Consider the following 12,262-nt stretch of genomic DNA (forward strand, 5'->3'; position numbering starts at 1 on the left):
GCTCTTGCTAGTTGTTCTTGGAAGAATGAACTCACAAGGTGACGAGCACACAGAACGCTGCTGACAGTTTGAGACGATGTGTTCTTGCTGGTATTGCGCAATAATACCCTCGCACAGACGCCGTCTGCAGTACTCAAACATAACGAGAATTATTGATGCTAACAGCCAGGATTTATCGTCCAAGCCTACCCTCAGCTCAAGGGATTACTCTACAACTGTACACTACAATGTAATGTATATTCATAACAATAAAGCAACGCTTATGGAGATTCTCACTTCCGAATACGTTTGAGCACATTTTCGATTCGCCATATATTTTTTTTGTGAAAAATGCCAATATTTAAAATCTACACAGTTGATTTCTCGCATCAAATGTTCTCAGAAGTGAATTTAGTGATGAAAAACGACTTGCTGTATTAACCTGCGTCTCTTTCCTCGAATGCCGAAATGAATGCTGGGATATTTCTGCCATCAGTGTTCACACAAGTTACCAACCGATGCATCCTCTGTAAAATGGGCGTGTCAAGAACACTTCCGGGTTTTTTAACCGTTCTTGCCAAAAATGCAAAAATGCAAACTTGTGTATTGGGACAGTACTTGGGCAGCGACTGATGACGTTTCACAAGTCCACAAGAACACAAGTACAGTCCGCATATTGAGAAACGGCCAGAAAGATGCGCAGTTTTTCCGTTTTTCCATGAGCGCCACCTACTGTCAGAGATTGACACTGCATTTGCTGACATTAATAAACACACACACACACACAGATTGTTAGTGGATCTGATGAACATTATTGTGTACTACAGGAATTAATTAATTCAATGATTCAGAATAAAGATGTACAATCTGAATCTATAAATTATATTAATTAGGGGTGGGCGATATGGCAAAAATCTCATATCACGATTTTTTATCACGTTTCTAGTTGGTTTTACGATTTTGCAAGTGACTGAGCATTACAGCCAAACTAATGTCCCTATTTTAAAAACAAAGCCTTAGGTAACAAAATATATTAAAAAAAAAGAATGGAAGACATTTAGGCCAAATCTTTAATAAGATTCTTTGTCATTATTTTTCTTTGTTAATAAAAAAAAAGAACAAAGATTCACATTACATAACTTAATATAGAAATGAAATAAACAGTGCTTTATGTTTTCAGCTACATCGTATTTAACAGTAGCATTGAAGAAAGTAATTAAATGAACAAATATGAAATTAAACACTACATAGACTTCACTGTATAAATTATACATTGATTCTTATTAAAGCTACTATTAAAGTTCTCAGTCAGGAGCAGTGAGTGATTTCCTTTTTGTGTTTTGTTGTTTTATTAACATTAAAGGGATAGTTCTCCCAAAAATGTAAATTGTCATCATTTACTCTCTCAAGTTGTTTTAAACCTGAACAAGTTTATTTCTGTTGAAAATAAAAGTTATTTTGAGAATGTGGGTAACCAGACAGTTGATGAACCCCAGTGACTTACATGGAGACCAGCAACTGTCTGGTTACACACATTCTTCAAAATATCTTCTTTTGTGTTCAGCACGAGAAAGAAATGAATACAGGTTTGGAACAACATTAGAGTGAGTAAATAATGACAGAACTTTTGTGAATTGCAGTGTCCTGTATCTGCATTAACGTGTGATGTGAATATACGTTGAGTTGTTCAGTATGTTGAGACGGAGGCGCCAGAACAGCAACTGATAGAACGCACGACCATACGATATTTCTTCAAAAGCAGATCGTGGAGACAATTTAATCATCCACGATCAAAAATCGTAATATCGCACATCCCTAATATCAACAATCTTAGAAAAAAAAAAACCTTAGTGGTGAAAATCCAGTTTTTAATCTAGTTTATATGTCTATGTGGTGTTTTTAATATGCTTTAAGACAAACCATGTGTAAATTCATAAGTCGACACCATTGCTGAGTATTTTCTCCTTAAAACTGCAGTGAACCAAAGACAGTCTCAAAAACACGCTTTTTAAATCGCTGGTGCTTCTGACGTCACAAACTACCTTGTAACCAATCAGATCAACGTGTGATCGTCAACCAGTGGATCTCTGAGCTGAGTGAGTGAGTGGAGGCGGGGCTCATTTACATATTCATAGAACCGCGCATACTAAATGAGGCAAGGGTGTTGAGTTACATTCAAGATATTTTAAAGCATGAATAATTTTTTTTAGGGGTGTCCCCGACTATGGATTTTCATAGTCGAATCAGAATCGTCAAGTCTTGCCTATAGTCGACTAATAGTCGAATCATGTGTATGGGGGCGGGGCTTTAACATTTCAAAGCCGCGATGTACAGAAAATCACACAAAGATATAGAAGAAAATGTATAAAACTATTTTGGATCAATAAAACTAAGAAATAACATAACTCCAGAAAGGCCACACTGCAGACAGGATTTACATTTCACATGCAAATCAAATGAAATCAGCTAAATGACCTGTGCGAGCAGGCTCTAAGTAAAGCACAACATCGATGCATCATGCGCCGAAAAAATAAACAATTAATTTACTAAATTAAATTAGAACAGAATATACCTTTCTAATAAATAAAAATACAAAATGAAATAAATCAGAATAAGTCACAAGATGAGGAGCAAATGTGTGCAAAATGCCTAAAGTGCAAGGGAACATATATTCAAAACACAAGCCACAAATATTTAGATTAGATAACCCTGACAGATCAATAAATAAAATTAAAATAAAGAAATGATTAAAATAACGATAGTAGCCAGAATTTTCAACTTTGTCTTTTTAACTGCAGAAACACAATAAATGCTAAACTGGAGTCGCAGTCTTTTTAGCTAAAAATGTTCACAGCATCCAAAAATCTAATTAGAACCGGCTGAAAAGTTTTGAAATCACTTGTACCGGATACCTGATCGAGAGAACAAATCCAGTCTTTCACTCTGTCTGTGTCCGTTGGAGTCTTTTCAAATTGTGCGCTCGGATAAAATACATTCTAAAACACTTAACGTGAAAAACGTTTAATGACTTAATCTCCTAAAATAGTTCAATTAAAATATGAAAACGCATTGCGTTCATATTCTGGATTCATCTGCTTATCTCCACATAGTATGGTTTCTTAATAAAGTGTGTACTGTGTACATTAAGCCACGTTAAAGTGCCTTTTAAGCGTTTTAAAAGCTTTTTTCACGTTAAGCATTTTAGAATGTCCCGTGGAAAACCAACATGTTAACGTTGGCCGGCAGAAGTGCGATCATGGTTTTCCTGATGCTAAATCCAGCCTTGGAGAATATCCTTTCTGATGGTGTACATGATCCACACTTTAGATTTTCTTATCCCAGACATTGTTAAAGATTTAAATCCTTGCCACGAAGACGCTCCTCTGTCGGTCACGGATTGAAAGTGAAACTTAAATCTGTCACGAGGTGTTTGGATTTATTCACGCACGTTAAAAAAATATTTATTAAAAGCTTCTTTCTTTGCACATTTTTATATACAGCATTATCATAATAGGCTGAATGTTAACGTATTGACAGAAAACCGGTAGTATGTGAAATCAGACATTGAGCGCCCTCATATAGCCAAAGTGGCATGATCCTCGTTTCATAACACCTCTGCGAAGATTCGACCGTGAGATCGGTAGTCGAATCAGGCTCCTCCTATCGAAGCATCGAATCTTCGACTATTCGGGGTCACCCCTATTTTTTTTCAAGGAATAAATCGTTTAAATATGCCATTTTTGTGATCAAAGGTGAGTTTTAAGGTATAAAATCATTGACTACAGGGGGATTTTAAGAAACAGCTGAAGACAAACCTCTTGCATGTGGACTTCATGCATAAAGACACTTGCATTATTTCAAGAAACTATACTTTTTCTGCACTTACCTTCAGCTCTTGAAACTTGACATTGTCTGCTACAAATATGTTGTTGACTTGTGTACATAAACCATAATACTTATTTGTTTGAATAAAAATGATTAAGAAACTAAGTACAATGAAACTGCTCACAAGTTCACATGATGAAAGAGAGCTTGAATAGATTTGGCCTTTATTGATGGAATTAAATAACCATTAATGTCAGATTTAGATTGGTCTGTGTTCGTCACCTGTGCTGTTAGGGCTGGACATGTTGATATTCTGTTCTCTCCTCCGTTTCTCTAAGTCTTCAGCTGATCATCTTCTGTTACTTCTGACGTCTGTCTGTTCATCATCCTGAGAGATTCTTCAAATCATGAGACTCAGGATTCTGAGAAAAAAGAAAAGAGACTTGAGATCCTGAGATCATGTCGGAGCTGCACATCTGCAGAGATTCACAGGTTTGATTCCCGATGCACACACACACACACACACACACACACACACACACACACACACACACACACACACAGATCAAACATCACTTTAAATAAAAGCATCTGTTGATTTACTGATGTAAATAAGCTGCTCTCTATGACTTGGTACAATGAAAACGTCCAAAATATAAAGTCAGTTGAACAACATGATAAAGTTCTTAAATCTCTACACTTACAATTTATGCAGTAATTTGACATTGTTTGTGTTCCAAAATCTCATTGTACGTTACATTTGTACCTAAAGAACTTTCACACACAGCTTTGCTTCTGATATAATAAACTGAATCCCACGTTACAGCACCTCATCAAGTTATTAATCACATTCATCATCAGTTTTGTTACATCTCACATTTACATTTCATATAACAAACACAAAGAGGGTTTTTATAAGGAAACATTGATACCTCTGTGTCGAAGTTTCATTGAGTTTAGACGTTTCCTTCTTGCCAACATGAAAGCAGGAAGAGGTATTGGCTGGAGTCAGTCACATTACTAAAGTAATGATGACAGCAAGTGCAGGTTAAAGTTGAAGATACAGTTCCTATGAGAATAAGCTCTGTCGTGTCTGCTGGAGAGATAACAACACAAGCGTCTGCTGTGTAATCACATCATTCTCTTTACTGAACTTTGAACTGAGCTCGATTCTCTATACACTGTATGTAGATCACCACTAGAGGGCATAGTTACTCCAAACATTGCATTTACAGTTACCTTAACACAATGCTGCTAAATACAAAAATAACTAACATTTTTAACTACAAACCTTTGTGAAGGTTCTCTACATCTCTCAGGATAACACGTCTGTGAGCTTGGGTGAGGTTCAGGCAGAGGTGTAAAGTCCAGGGGCCAGAAAGTAAAAGTCTGCCATGAATCCACATCTCTGAGTTTACAAGAAGAGATTCAAAACTTCAAAACTGTTTAAATAATTTTTTTATCACTGCTGATGTAAGATATAGCCTACACTTTTATTACTGAAATGCTGGAAAGTATTTACAAGAGCAATATTTCATCGCAGCTCCACCTCAGCGAACAAAAAATGGGAAAGAGAAGAAAGCACGTACAAAATGTAAATGGTTATTATTGTGACAGCAATATATGATACAATTTTAAAATATGTGCTAGGCTATTATAATTTGGATTATTTTAATAATATCCCATGAGTCCTAATAAATGCAATTTCAACTATTTCTGAATTGCAATTCAGCAGCATCGCCACGGACAGCACCGGGTAACTTTGCACGTAAGAAGGGATATCTTAAGCAGCTTCCTAAGGTATAGTCCGGGGAACACGCCTAGCAATCGTGTACCTTCAGTTAAGTTATACCTTAAGAGTCTTTGTAGCGCGCTAAGAGACAACGTTATCGGGAAACGCAGCCCTGAACCACTCTTCACCTTATCACTGTTGACCGATATGAATATAATTCTGAAGTTTTAATACGCACAGACAGTGTTCAATTAGGCTAATTCAAGTGTTTTCATGCAAATAATAAAATTGTCATTACACTGATTGTTGTTAGATTTTTAATTATAATATTATAATTTAATTAATTATGGATTTCCCGTTGTCTCTTTCCTGAAAAGGAAACTTATAAAGGTATACCATTTCATACCTTCTTACGTACGACGTAACCTGTCCGTGCCTCCGTGGCGATGGTGCTGAATTGGTTGATATCGATGGCTATAGAGATTGGATAATTCACTCATGCTGGGACTGCCAGATAAACTGACCCGGTCTTAAACTGGTCAACACAAATTGTGACGCTTCACGGATGACCGGGGCGAGCAGCGCTGCATACACTACAGCGTACGACGGCGACGCAGACATCAGAAGACTAAAGCCCATGATCTGGCTAAAGGAAAACAGCTCAAACGTATTTGTTGATGTGAAGGCTATTTGTTTTTAAAGCAAGTTCTAACCGCTTTTCTAAGCAGTCGAGGGGCTACTGTTCCTGTTCCTTTTTAATCCCTTCTCCTGGAGTTATTTTATGTTTTATTAAAGCGTCTTAACTTTGCATCATGTCTGTTCATTATACTAGAGACAGTTACACACACAAAAATAAGAAGATAATTTTTTCGATGTCACTATAGCCTAACCTAGGCTACTGTTTTTCATATTGTTTTTCATGTGGGATAGTCAAGTAGCCCCAGGGCTGTATACCATATAGGCTACATTGAGGGGGACGAGTCTTATACGTAAATAATAATAACAATAATAAGTCAACAATTAGAAATGGCCAAATTGGAAATGCCCAAATGAATTCTTTCAAATGGATATGGCCATTTTGAGGGATGAAAGTTGCATGTGTTCAGTATTGAAGCTATTTTATTAATGAAAGTCGCGGGGCAGCGCTGACTAGTTTCTGTGCTCCTGAATGTTGCAGCGTGATCTCCGCTCTCTGAGTGCAAATTGTGTGTGTGTGTGTGTGTGTGTGTGTGTGTGTGCGTCAATGAAAGCAGCATGGTGTCTAATGTGAAGGAGTAGCCCGAAAGGTTCAGCCTATAAATAAAGGTACTATAAAGCCCATGCAGATGTTAGATATCGTTTCAGTCAGTAAAGATTAATTTTGGAATCTAAAAAGACACATCTCTCGAAAACATGCAGTGTGCTATGTGAACACGCTGGGAAGAAAGCAAAAGGTTAGCAAATTGAATACGGTAACTTGTAACAAAGTGTAAATTAAATATAGCGTAATATTCAAACAATTGATACAAGCCCATTTAAATTTTAATCCTGCGCGCTGCGCACAAGTTCAGTTATAAGAATGTTGGCCTAATAGTTAATTTAGCCTACTTTTAAAACGTTTATGTATATGTTTTTATATTTTTGTTTATATAAATTTTATTTATATTATTAGGCCCATTTATTCATTTTATTTTACAGCAGTTTGTGTGTACAATGGATATACGCCCATTTAAATTTTAATCGTGCGCGTTGCGCAAAAGTTAACATCAAAATTCTGGCCTAAAATTTTTATGTAGGCTATATTTTTGTTTATATAATTGTTATTTATATTATTAGGCCCATTTATTCGTTTAATTTTACAGGACTTTGTGTAGGCTATTCCTTCTTACATAGGCCTAATTTGTAATTTGAAATAAAACATTTCTATTTGAAAAATGTTGTTGTTGCTCATTAGTTCTTTAGGAGGTAAGGCTGTGGTCTAAGCTAACAGTGATATACATGTAGATTTTTTTTCCTTTTTTGGAGCGAGCGGGGGACGATTTGAGTGGAGCGCGGAGCAAACTGCGTTGAGCGCTGAGCGATAATGAGCGGAGCGGCCTGATGTAGCTTTGAGCGGGGGAGCGGAGGGGTGGACAGTTCCGTGAGCGATGAACGGAGATTCTCACCGCTCCACTCCGCTCATATGCTCTCTATAGTACTATATAAATTACAAAGGTTTAATTGGCATCTTTATTTCAAACGACCCGACCAACTGCGACCCGACCAACTGCGACCCGAATATCATTAAAAATATTTTTGGATGACTCGTAACCGCGGGTAACCACTCATTTCGGATCAACCCGCGCATCACTGACCCCCAACACTGCACGTTAACCCATGTGATAATGAGCTGATGAATTGAATCAGGTGTGTTTGATTAGGGAGACAAAGAAAATGTGCAGTGTTGGGGGTCCTCCAGGAGCAGGGCTGAAGAACACTGATCTAGAGTGTCATGACCAAACTAGTGACTTATAACACAAATCATCGTCATGGCGTTAAAATAGATCATAACCGGCTCAGCAGTTGTTGATTAGATTAAAATGACTATTGAACTCATCAGTGATCTTGACTTTGAGCTTCACTTTTCATTTCATATTTGTCTCTCATTTGAAATATCACATGATATAATGTTTTTTTTTTTTTTTTTTTTTTTTGACCGGATGGTCTTGAACAAGAGAGGAAAAACAGAGGCCAAAAAAATCTGTCTCCTGCCCTCAGTGTAAATCAAGTCTGAAGATTCACATGAGAGTTCACACTGGGAAGAAGCGGCTCAGGCTTTCACTCTGAAATCACATCTTACATGATTAGACTGTACTGGATGAGAACTCAAATACTGCTATACTTCACATTAGCATCCATTTTGTGTCATCACTCTTTTAACATCTCTATTCAGTAAACAACTAATCAACTCAGCTTGAGTAACAGTGAAATTTACAATACTCACTTTCTCTCTGGACGCACACAACTTTAAACACTCAATAAACACTGATAGGTCCCAGAGTGAGTTAAATATAACAAATAATTGTTTGGAAAGGAAATAAAGCATTTCCAAGGTTCTAAAGGCACTGTTTCATTTAACTTTTATTTTGGGACAAATCCACAAGCTCCACAGGGTGGGAAGGTGGGACGTGATGGGCGGACACTTGGAATGCAACGACCCAATTTGTCTCACTGTGAGGCGGGAGGAAGTAGGAAGGCGGGAATTAGTAATCGCCTCCCCAACTGGAAGGTTAGCTTATATTTATTTTCCACGTTGTCGGGTGATCAGTCCTGCAATGGGCTACGTCTTCCACTGGTATCTTTCCATTCGCAGTGGGAGAAAACTGGATCGCTTTCCACCAGTTGCAGAGCCGCACTGAGACTGAGAAACCTCTTCCCAAAGGCCTTGGCATTAGATTGTTGGTATATTAGATTGGTATTTGTGTAGAGACTGTATCTAGGGTCAGCATATACAGTTATATACGTTAGACATGTTATCTGTATATTCATAGTACATTCAATGCTTCATCCAGTCCGTTGCTCATCTACTTGGAATTCATTGTTATCGTCCATTTGTGTAGTAGTTTGTAGTTTCTGTTTGATTATTGATTTAATTTCCATAGTAGTTTAGTCAGTTTCCTTAGTAGTATTTATTGAGTGTGATATTTTTCTCATGTATATATATATATTTTTTAATAAATTCATTTTTATAGCAACTGTGTCATTCTTGTGTTGATAATCAGAGGCTCTACAAGCTCGCCAGAATCTCACTAAATCCTTCAGATTGATCAGATGATGAACTTCCTATAATTTGTATAATTCTAATTCTTTCAACAATCTTCCATGATTGTTCTGCACTGTCAAGGTGAAATTCCTCAGTTGGTGCCCTGTAATATAGGAAGGAATCCTCTGAAACTCTCACACTTGCCTTAGTGTGACCAAACATTTTTTCAAAATGCCGCAGCTAGATTGCCGACAGGTTCTCGAAAGCGGAACCATATCACTCCAATTTTGTTTTCATTACACTGGTTGCCAATCCGTTACAGGATTGATTTTAAGATCTTGTTGTTTGTTTTTAAATCTCTAAATGGTATGGCACCACCCTATCTCTCAGATTTGTTGCAGATATACTCACCATCAAGATCACTTAGGTCTTCTGACCAGAAACTCTTAATTGTCCCAAGGTCTAGACGCAAATTTTGGGGTGATCGTTCTTTTTCAGTGATGGTTCCGAAACTCTGGAATAGTTTGCCTTTGCATATTAGAACTGTCTCCTCAGTGGTATCTTTTAAATCTCTTTTAAAAACTCATCTTTTTTCTCTGGCGTTTTTGTCTAACTCTAATTGCTGATATGTTGGTAGCTTGTTTGCTTTGTGAGAGTAGTTATATTGATGTATTACACTGTATAAATGTTTTGTACATTCGCTCTTTGCATGTTTCTACAAATTGTACAGCACATTGGTCAACTACCCATTGTTTTTAATTGTGCTTTATAAATAAATGACCTTACCTTACCTATGAATACTCCTTGCGGTTGTCGATGCCAAGCTCTGCTTCCACATTATTGATGTGGGTGCCACCTATGCGGGAGTGATGGAGGCACACTGAGGGAGCCTGCCTTTGGTCGCGCTCTCCAGGAAGGCACCTTGGGAGTCCCACCAGATGCCATCATCCCTGGAGCAGAGGATCTCGGGCCACTTCCTCACACCTTTGTGGGGGACGAAGCCTTCCCGTTGCGCCATCACCTGATGCGTCCATATCCTGGAAGGAACCTCTGCAGACGCCGTCGGATGTTCAACTACCGCATGTCTCAGGCAAGAATGGTTGTAGAGCAAGCCTTCGGTGTGCTGGTAGCCAGGTTCAGGATCTACCATCGAGTGATGTGGCAGCATCCACACAATGTGCGTGAAGGCAATCTGTGTCCTCCACAACCTTCTTCGCCGTGATGCCCCAACACGCCCCATAGACCAAGGGAGAATCGAGCGCCCAACCCACCCCCCAGTGTTGTCTTGCCCAGTGTCATCTGACAAGGTGCCAATAATTCCACCGCGGAGACAGTTCGTGTCAGAGAGGCCTATACGACCTACTTTTCCTCTGAGGCGGGAGGTTTCCACCGACATGATCCTCTGTCAGAATTACAGACAATGACCAAAAGGCCCTTTTAAGAGCCAACAAAAATGTCATAAATTGCAATCCATGTCAGTGTTGTGTCACTTCATTTGCTAACTAAATTAATTTAAAGTAAAAACTCGTCATTAATTGTTTGTAACATAAGTGTAAAGTATGCAAGTAATCACGTGCACTTTCTACATACGCTTTCTATTAGTGTTTTGTGTGTGTGTCGCAGTCTCTTCTAGCTCTCTCTCTTGCAAAAATAAACCACAGTACTGAATAATAGTTCAAATGAACTTTATTATACTAATGATACTACTGTGTGTGTGTGTGTGTGTTCAGCTCCACCAGATGCACCAGATTCTGTAAAACAAAAAACAAATAAAAATGAAAAGGTGAGTAATGGCAGCATGTTACACATTATTAATGCCATTGTGGAGAACATTCACAACAAAATACACTCAAATTCAGCTTCATATATCATCTGGTGCATTTTCAGCTTCATAGCAGCGTTTTTTTGGATGGACATCCTTTTTAGGGCGGGGAGCAGGCTGTCCAAGAAGGCCTGGTCTGGGTCTTTCTCCTGTGTTGGTGGTTGATTGGCAGATTCTATTGCATTCACAATCATCTGCTCAAACACTGAGGGGCTTGCAGAGACAACCCGCCGCCTACGCCTGCACTCCCCTGACAGGTCTGGTGTACCCTCTATTTCGTATGGGCGCACGCTCTCCTGTGTGTGATCTGTATCTGTGACTCTCTCTTCCTCTCTCTCCTGGTTCTCTCCCTCTTTCTCCTGTGAGACCTCTCCGTCCTGGGTCTCTCCTTCTCCCTCCTGGGTCTCTCTCTCTGTCTCAGTAAGGTTGGAGGTTGTCCTTCCTGGCGTGATAAAGGAGGAAGGACATAATCTGGGCATAACGCCAGGGCCTCTTCTGAGAGGCAGCAGCCCCGCTTACCCGTCTGGACTGGTCCTCCCTCCTATACCGAACATTGGCATCACGGAGGTCCCTCCACTTTTTTTTTTTTACATCCTCCACTGAAAAGCACAGACAATGTTCAGCACATTTTAATTAATTAATTGATCTGTGTGAACTGAACTTTGAACTAGTTCAAAAAATAAATATAAAATAAAAATCAGAAAACTTAACAGGATTTGTTTGAACGTCAGAACTTGTTCTCTACACTACACTCACAAACTTGTGTTTTGTTTTTTTGTCAAAGATGTTATCTTTAACAAAATGTTTGACAAGCAAATGTACACAAAAGACAAGTCTTGTGCATGGATAATAGGTAATACTAATAGCATTAATAATAATTATAACAGAAGATAATGTCTCTAGTCTATCCTAATATTAATTATAAATACAATGTATATACAATATCAAAAACAAATACAATGTTGACCACCTCCTATGGTGTGTAAGGTATTTTGCAGCTAATCCTTTCCGAGCATATAGTGAAGTTTCTCAGAGTCATTTCGACTGAAGAATGAAAAATTCAGTGCTGCAAATTGTGGAAAAAATATTCCCCTTGTAGTGGTATTGGGACAGACAAGAAAGTGTTTTCATCTTCTGTCTATCTGATTCAAATCACTGTATGCTAATTCAGTGGTATGAATTG

General features: G+C 38.3%; 1 protein-coding gene across 2 annotated transcripts in view; it reads left to right on the forward strand.

Annotated features, from left to right (window-relative positions):
* LOC309502936 (uncharacterized protein) overlaps positions 1 to 12,262 on the forward strand; it is a 217,345-nt gene that overhangs the window by 40,409 nt on the left and 164,674 nt on the right. The window lies entirely within an intron of this gene.

The sequence above is a fragment of the Leuciscus leuciscus genome, assembly GCF_965113295.1.
Source record: "Leuciscus leuciscus genome assembly, chromosome: 1".
Lineage (NCBI taxonomy): Eukaryota > Metazoa > Chordata > Actinopteri > Cypriniformes > Leuciscidae > Leuciscus > Leuciscus leuciscus.